Consider the following 9,314-nt stretch of genomic DNA (forward strand, 5'->3'; position numbering starts at 1 on the left):
CTGTTAAGACAAAAAAAGAAAGTTCCATTTGTTCCTGTGCTTTCTAGTGTGTGTTTTTATTTTTATTTTGGGGGGTTTTTTTTGAGGGGCACTGAGGGTTAAGTGACTTGCCCAGGGTCACACCACTAGTACGCATCAAGTGTCTGAGGTCAGATTTGAACTCAGGTCCTCCTGAATCCAGAGCCGGTGCTTTATTCACTGCACCACTTAGCTGCCCCTTTTTGTGTGTGTTTTTAAACAGGAATAGTATTGTATTTTATTTTTTTTAATTAGAATTTATTGGAAAATATCATGATTTTTGTTGTTTTGTTATAAACATGGTCAATTTTGCTTACGGTTTTCCTAATATTGAACCAGCTTTGCATTCTTGGCTCAAATCCAGGTAGTTATTAGTGTGAGATCTTTGTGATATAATGCTACAATCTTCTTAATATTTTATTTAACATTTTAGTATCAAAATTCATATGAGAAATTGGTATAAGATTTTCTTTTTCTGTTTTGACTTTCCCTGATTGAGATATCAAGATCATGTTTATATCATAGAAGTAATTTGGTAGGATTCTTTCTTTACCTATTTTTAAAAACAGTTTACATAGTATTGGAATTAATTGTTCTTTAAATATTTGGTGGGATTCACTGGTAAATCCATCTTGTCCTGGGTGTTTCTTTTTCCTTAGGGAGTTCATTTATGGCCCATTCATTTTTTTTTCTAAAATAGGGTCATTTAAGTATTTTATTTCATGTTCTGTAATTTGGGTGATTTATGTTTTTGTAAATATTCATCCATTTTATTTAAAATGTCAGTTTTATTGGCAAATAGATGGGAAAAATAGCTCCTAATAATTGCTTTTTACTGGTTGTGCATTCACCTTTTTTCATTTCTGAAATTGGTAATAATTTCATTTTTGTGAAGATGCCATGAACAACTGAGAAATAGGTATATTGCTTTCTACTGCCATTCAAAAGTCTACAGAGATCTGTCATATCTAATGTTTCTAAATCTCTATTCATCTCCTTAACTTCTTTCTTATTTATTTTACGGTTAGATTTATCCCATTTTTATAGTATGCTGTCTATTTTCTCTTATAATTCATTTAACTTTTACTTTAATAATTAAATAATATGCTGTTGGGTACATATGGATATATTTGTATGTATACATATGTGTATATATAGATACACACATACATATCAGCTTTTTTGGTCATTTAGCTATTCAGTCAATTTCATTTTCTTTCTTTTTATTTAGCCTATAAATGTTAACACACCAGCTGAAAAAAAAAATTACCTTGCTATTGAACCAGAATCCATGTCTCTCATCAGGAATACCTTGGAACAAAGAAAACCTATTAAATAAGTAAAATCAGAGTCACTGAAAAGCAAACATTAACAGTAAAATTTGTTTAAAAAATTAGCCCACTAATTTTTTCAAATGACAAAAGCTACATAGCATATTTCTCTGATTCATAACCTTAAAAAACCATGGATATCATTTGCAATACCAGAGGCATTTATATACCAGAGGTACCTAGGTGGTCCAGTGAATAGAGAGCTGGGCCTGGAGTCAGGAAGACCTGAGTTCAAATCTTATCTCTGATACTTACTAGTTGTGTGACCCTGGGCAAAGTCACTTAACCCTATTTGCCTCAGTTTCCTCATCTATAAAATGAGTTGGAGAAGGAAATGTTAAACCACTTTAGTATATTTACCAAGAAAATCCCAAAGGGGGTCATGAAAAGTTGCACATGGCTGAAATGACTGAATAGTTATAATAATATCAGAGGCACTTTTATTTTAGAAGAATAGACATACCCAAAAAGAGAAAAAGCCTGAAGCATGCTATTTTTTACTTTCATTTTTTCTTTTATTCAAGTTTTCTTTTACAAAATATGGTAATGTTTGACATAATTGTACATGTATAATCTATATCTGATTGCTTACCACCTCAAGGAGGGGAGGAGGGAGGGAAAGAGGGATAAAATTTGTAACTCAAAACTGTAAATAAAAATTTTATTATTATTAAATAAATAAATAGGTTTTTTAAAAACTAAAAATGACAGTCTAATCTTGTCTTAAAAGTTGGTGAGAATATTCTTTTTTTTTTTTTTGTGGGGCAATTGGGATTAAGTGACTTGCCCAGGGTCACAGAGCTGGTAAATGTCAAGTGTCCGAGGCTGGATTTGAACTCAGGTCCTCCTGAATCCAGAGCCAGTGCTTTATCCACTGCGCCACCTAGCTGCCCCATATATATATATATATATATATATATATATATATATATATATAATTTTTTTTTTAATGAGGCAATTGGGGTTAAGTGATTCGCCCAGGGTCACACAGCTAGTAAGTGTTAAGTGTCTGAGGCTGGATTTGAACCCAGGTACTCCTGACTCCAGGGCCGGTGCTCTATCCACTGCATCACCTAGCTGCCCCCATATTCTTTTAATAATAAAGAGTGAATCAACTGAAGAATGCTGAATTTTATAGATTAGTGGGCTATGTTTATATCCATAATAAAATGAATGAGTATTGCATCAGAAAGTGTCCCTGGTTCATTTATTTTGATAAAAGTAGTTGTAATAAGCTAGTATCCTTGGTAAATGGACTGTAGTCTATTTAAAATATAACTATTCAAAACATTATTAATGTGAATTCTCCCAACACATCTCATAATTTTGCTGAGAAATGAGATGTGAACATGTTGGGGATGGAGGGAAGAGGCAAGACCAGGAGAGACCAGATTGAGTTATGGGATTTATTGGTAATAAAACTAAGAAGCAGAGAAGTTCATATGTGAATAATAAAAAGAAAAATTTTAATTTGGAGTTTATTAGCAAATGTTCTTGACAATAAATGTATCATGACAATTAAGCTTAAAAACAAACTCAGGTCAATATGCATTTTGGATAGTCTAAAGGTTGTATGACTAAATCATTAATTAATTATGAAATGTTTAATATTTAGTAAATTATATAAGTTACACATTTTTTTTTTTCTGGAGACTGAATTGGGCCCTTCGACTCTTTAGTGAGAGTAGTGACTTTCATGGTGGAGTGGATAAAGGGTTGGTCTTAGAGTCAGGAGGACATAGGTTCAAGATATTTGGTATCTGTGAGACGCTGGGCAAATCACTTAATTTCTCAGTGTTCTGGGGAGGTAGTACTATAAATTAATCTCTATCAATGGAGGGAGTTTCCACTTCCATACACTCATGAAACTGTAGGGCTAGATTGGGGGGAAAAATAGTAATCAGGGTCAAACAGCCTTTCCCTTGATACATTTTCACAAAATTATAGGATTAGAGATGAGGCTATAAGAGATCTCAATGATTATCATTATATATACAGTGTCTGGCACATAGTAGGCACTTAATACATTCTTATGAAATTTAATTTAGTCCAACTCTCTCATGTTAGACATAAAACCGAGACCCAAAGAGGAAAAAATTGTCCAAGGTCATACCACTAATAAGTAGTATAGCTGGGATTCAAATCATGGTACTTTCCTCACAATACCATGCAGAATTTTTGAGGGTGGTATAGTAAAAGAATAAGTATAAGGGTTTGGTAGGACAAGGAAAGGCTACTACAACCTTTAGACTATCCAAATACCAATGGCTACTGGTAGCCAGCTACTCAGTTACAGACTAGAATGCTCAGATACATAACTGATATTCAGGGTTAGTAATGTGGAAATTTTGTTCTCCTTTTCTATACCACTTTCTTCCTATTCTCTTCATACTCCTTACTTAGCTTTATTCTTTTACTGTCACCTAGTCGAAGTGACCACCATAATTGTTAGAAATTGATCTAAGATAGAACTTTGAACTAATAACATGTATATTTATAGCACTTTAAAGTTTACAAAGGAAGAAGAATCATATTCATTAGTGCATGCCATATCCAAAATAATAGTTTTTAAAACAGTTTGGATTATCTGTTTTTTCCTATTCATTTGGATTCAGAAGTTAACTGCATTTGTACTAAATCTATAAGGTAATCAGTTCAAGAACAAAAAATAATCCAGATTGCTCCAAGTTTTCATTTTATACTAAAACCACGTCCATAATATAGATATTCCAAGTTCTAAATTTTGTAATTAGAAGGTCCTAGTAATACTGAAGAATACATGCATCACTCCTTTTGTTTAGATCGAATCTGCCTGTATGAACTAGGAATGCAAAAAAGAATTAACAGTCTTCTTGCATTATTCTGGTAAAACCAATACAGTTTGCTCTTTGCCCGCTACGTGGATGACTAGGTGTTTATGAATTTGTCCTCTCATGTATGTATGATTATCTTTATGGGTAGTAGGTAATCTTTGGGTAATGTAGCTCAATTGCAGTGTCTGAAAATCTTGTAAGGTAGCCTAACCTTTGGAACAGAAAATTAAGGTCTGAATAGGGATTCTAGATTTGAAGTTAAAGAATTTGCCTCCCACCAAAAAGTGCATATATAAATGAAGTCAAGGAGGAAACTATATCTTTGGAATGACAGGACATCTTCTTAACCTAAACTTAACCAAAACTCAATTTGAGAAGAACAATAATAGATCATTTGGATGAAAAGGACCAGAAAAATTGACAATAATTAAAATTGCTGACTGATTGAGAAGAGGGAAAGAGGAAAATAAATTGGGATATCCCTCAGAAAAATATAAAAAGGCCAGTGAACTAAATAAAATAAAAATGTTAGATCTTCATTTGAGGCCATCTCCTGACTTTATCTTACACTATGCAGAAATAGAGGCAATCTATCAGTTTTGTTTTAATGTCAGTGAAAAAATGCTCAAAATTTTTTGTTGAATAATAATCAAATATAATAAATACTATATTTCCTTCCCAGAAGTTTTATGTTACTCTCTGTTATTGACTGACTTTTTTTTGCAATGCTCCATGTTACAAACTTTTTGTCCTTTGAAAGAATAAAATCTTTCCTTCAATAGCAATTTAATCTGTAATACAATCTTGGGTTATTGGCATTTTGGCTACATGAATGTGGATAGCTTCAGGCCAATCTTTTCAGATGAGGTTTGTTAGTATCAATGTCAGAGTAAGTGTGAGGTTGATGTCTGTAGCTTTACAATATTGGCTTGGGAAAATGCCAAAACCTTTGAAAAGAGAAGTAGGAAACAATGGAAGGATGGAAAGGGGTAACAAGACTGATGGAAGGAAAGACAGTTTTAGCAGAAAAACGTTCATCTGCAGAGTTTGAGGAACATGGAAATTATGAACGTTAACTCAACTATTCTTAATTTATAAAATTATTTATTTATTTATTTTTGGTGAGACAATTGGGGTTAAGTGACTTGCCCAAGGTCACACAGCTAATAAGTGTTAACTGTCTGAGGCTGGATTTGAACTCAGATCCTCCTGAATTCAGGACTGGTGCTCTATCCACTGCACCACCTAGCTGCCCCAACTCAACTATTCTTACAGGATCATAGAACTAGAGCTATAAGAAGCCATCTAGTCCAACCTCACCTTTTGACAGATAAGGAAACTGAGGCCCCGGGATATGTAGTGATTACTCCAACAACATAGAGGTAGTAAACAGCAGAGCTTGGCTTTTAATTCAGATCATCTGGCTTCAGTTTTCTTCTCATTGCACTTCCAAAGTTTCTCTTCACTCCTTTTCTTTCTCCTGGCCCGAATCATATCAATCGAGCCACTAGTCTGAGCTGTTATGGGAATCTTGACATCTAAATATAGCTTCAAGGTCACAAGATTTTAGTTAATTGGAAAGGAGAGGATTTAGACTTTAAATGAGTTAAATTTATAAAATTTCTTTGGGTTGTTATAGTTTCTTAATGGGATCTGTTGTTTTAAATTAGATATTGAGTTCTATAAATGTTGTAGACTCCTCTGCCCCCCAGTAAAATGTAAGCTCCTTGAGGGTAGGAATGGTTTTATTTTTGTTTTAATAAATTTACCTTCTATATTTTATGAAAACTAGGTAATAGTTTGGAGTTTTGTTTTTCTGGAATATGATGATTGTTTAGAAATTGAATTCTATCAAGCAAAACTTGTTTTCCTTTAGTGTCTCATATACTCCCCTCATTTATATTAGATCATATACTATTACATTATCATATATTATATATTTTACCTTATCACATTACATATGATATATTTTATCACACTATACTATATTATATAATATCATGCCATGTTATGCTATATTAATTAGTATACACATGTATATATCTATATCTAAATATCTATGTTAGCAGATTAAAGAAGTTGAAGGCAAACTTCCTTTTTTTTCAAAACTATTTACGTTAATCACTCAATATGTAGTGGACATCTACTTTCAGAAGTTGCTAAGGCCCTTTCTTCACATTTTTAATAAACATTTTTATTTAAAGTTTTGAGTTCCAAATTCTATACCTCTGTTCCTCCCAACCCTTTCCCCTCCTTGAGACTGTAAGCAATCAGATATAGGTTGTACATGTGAAATTAGGCAAAACATTACCATATTAACAATTTTGTATGAGAAGATTCAAACAAAAGGAAAAAAAGAAAGGGAAAAATAGAATGCTTCAACCGATAGTCAGACAATATCAGGTTTTTTTCTCTGGAGGTGGATGGTATGCTTCATCATTAGTCCTTTGGAATTGTCTGGGATCATTGTATTGCTCCTTTCTCTACATTTTTATTTTTCCAGGTATTGACCACTTTCCATTTATTATATTTGGTATAACTTGGGAACAGGGAAAGGAGAAGAAACAGTTGTGTGATATAAGTAGCATATGATAAAAAAAATAGCCTAATTACTTGGGAAATGTTATAGAATCCATGGACAGCATGAGTACAGTTGGCTGTATAGAGCTATGAGAGTAAGTTTAAACATTTTAAAAGTACTTTGGGTCTAGTATAGAGTCTTATAGCTAGCACAGTAGTTTCCATACAATAGACCCTTAATGAATGGTATGGCCGGTCCTGATCAAAACTGTGAAGAAGAGATTTATTTTTAGTACTTCTTCACCTCCTCCAAGTTCCAGGGTCTTTATTCTGCCCCCTTAGCTATCTGGAGTATTCACCTTATTACCTTACCTGTCCTAGACAGAACTTAATGCTCTTAAATACCTCTCCCTTGGCAGCACATACCTTTCCTATGCTCCATTCCTTAGGGCCCTGTTCTCATTTCAGAACAAACTAATTCATGCTAATATATTAGCTAGCTCATATATAATCCTCCTCAAATATTATAAAGCCTTAAACCAATTAAGATGCATAGCATTAAGAATGTGTTCATGAGGGAAACAGGCAACTGGGAAAAATGAGTTTCTCTGATAAAGGTCTCATATTCAAGATAGATAAGGAATTGATTCAAATTTATAAGGCTAAAAGCCATTCCCAATAGACAGATGGTCAAAGTATATGAACAGTCAGTTTTCAAAGGAAGAAAGATAGCAATAATCATATGGGGAAATGTTCTAAATCACTAATAGAGAAATGCAAATTAAAGCAATTTTGATGTTACACTTCATTTCTATCAGACTAACAAAGACGACAATAGAGAGAAATGACAAATGAAGGGGTTGTGGGAAAAACATACACTAGAACACTGTTGGTAGAGCTGTGAATTGATCCAGTTATTGTGCAAAACAATTTGGAACAGCTCAGAAAGTTAACAAACTGTGCATACCTTTTGATCCAAATATATCATTATGGCCTATACCCCAAAGAGATCAAAGAAAGAGGAAAAGAACCCCTATGTTAAAAATATTTTACAGAAGCTGTTTTCATAGCAGCTTCCGATTGGAAGCTAAGAGGCTTTCTATTGGGTAGAACCAAACAAATTGTAGTATGTGAATGCAATTGAATATTATTGGGCCTTAAGAAATGATGAAAAGTACAATTTTAGGAAAAAAGCTGGGAAGACTTTGTAAAATGACACAGAGCAAAGTGAATGAAACAAATAGGATAATATACACGCTGACAACAGTGTTATAGGAGAAAAGTAACTCTGCAAGACTGGAACTCTGATCAATAAAATGAAATACCTAAGTCCAAAGAATGAAGATGAAACATATCACTCACTTCCTGCCAGAGGTGATGAACTTAACATGCAGAAAGGGAAATGCATTTTTGGACATGGTTAATGTGGAATTTATTTTGCTAGATTACACAACTATACATTGAGGATTTAGGGTTTTCTTTTTAAATTTGCTCAAGGTGGAGATAGGAAAAACAGATTAACAAAGATACTTGTTTGTTTTTGTTTTGGTTTTTTGGTTTTATTTTTTAGGGGTTTTTTGCTATTTTTAATTTTTCTCAATTACATGTAAAGATATTTTTTGAGTTATAAGACAAAGATATTTGTTAGTTTAAAAATAAAAAATAATAAACTACTTTTAAAAAGGCTTTCATAAGCCTACAGATACTGTAGTAGAGGAAGGATAATTTTTTTTGGGGGGTGAGGCAATTGGGGTTAAGTGACTTGCCCAAGGTCACACAGCTAGTGAGTGTCAAGGGTCTGACGCTGGATTTGAACTCAGGTCCTCCTGACCCCAGGGCCAGTGCTCTATCTACTGCACCACCTATCTGCCCCAGAAGGATAAATTTTTAATCATTTTTCCTTTTTTCCCCACTACTCCTAATATTATATTATATACCATATATGCTTTGCATTCCCAGTGGCTAGCCCAGTGCCTGGTACCTAGTAGGTGCTTATACATGCTTATTGATTAATTAAAAGGTAGTTGCCTAAATTGAATTACATTTTAATTCAACAAACATTTATTAAGTGCCTATTAGGTACAAAGCACTACTAGGTGCTAGGGACACAAAAACAGAAACAAAGTAGTCCCTACCTTCAAGGGGCTTACATTTGACTGGGGAGATATAACATACACAAATGTAAATAACTACAAAAGAGAATGAATTCCCTTCCTGTCACAGAGGTGATAAACTCAATATATAGAATGGAACATATATTTTGGGACAAAGCCAATATAGGAATTTATTTGGCTTATATTTGTTTTCCTTGCCGTGTATACTTGCTATTAACCTTATGTGTTGTTTTGGGGAGGTGGGGGTAGCGAGATTAGAGGAGGTAGGAGAGAGAAAAAATGCTTGTTAATTAAAAATAAAAGAAAAATAAAGTAATTTCAAGAGGGGGGAGATTACTACTGTGTAATTTAAGATTCTAAATGTGGATTCTAATCTGTTCCCCCAGTTTTGGGGGAGAAACAGACTAAAATCACCTGATAAACGAGTTTAGGTTTTTAAGGGTTTATTGAAAAATAGAAAGAAAAAGATTGAGAACAGAATTCCAACAGCCTGGCATCTCTATCTTTCCTCAAATTTC

This window comes from Dromiciops gliroides, chromosome 4 (assembly GCF_019393635.1).
Source record: "Dromiciops gliroides isolate mDroGli1 chromosome 4, mDroGli1.pri, whole genome shotgun sequence".
Taxonomy (NCBI): Eukaryota; Metazoa; Chordata; class Mammalia; order Microbiotheria; family Microbiotheriidae; genus Dromiciops; species Dromiciops gliroides.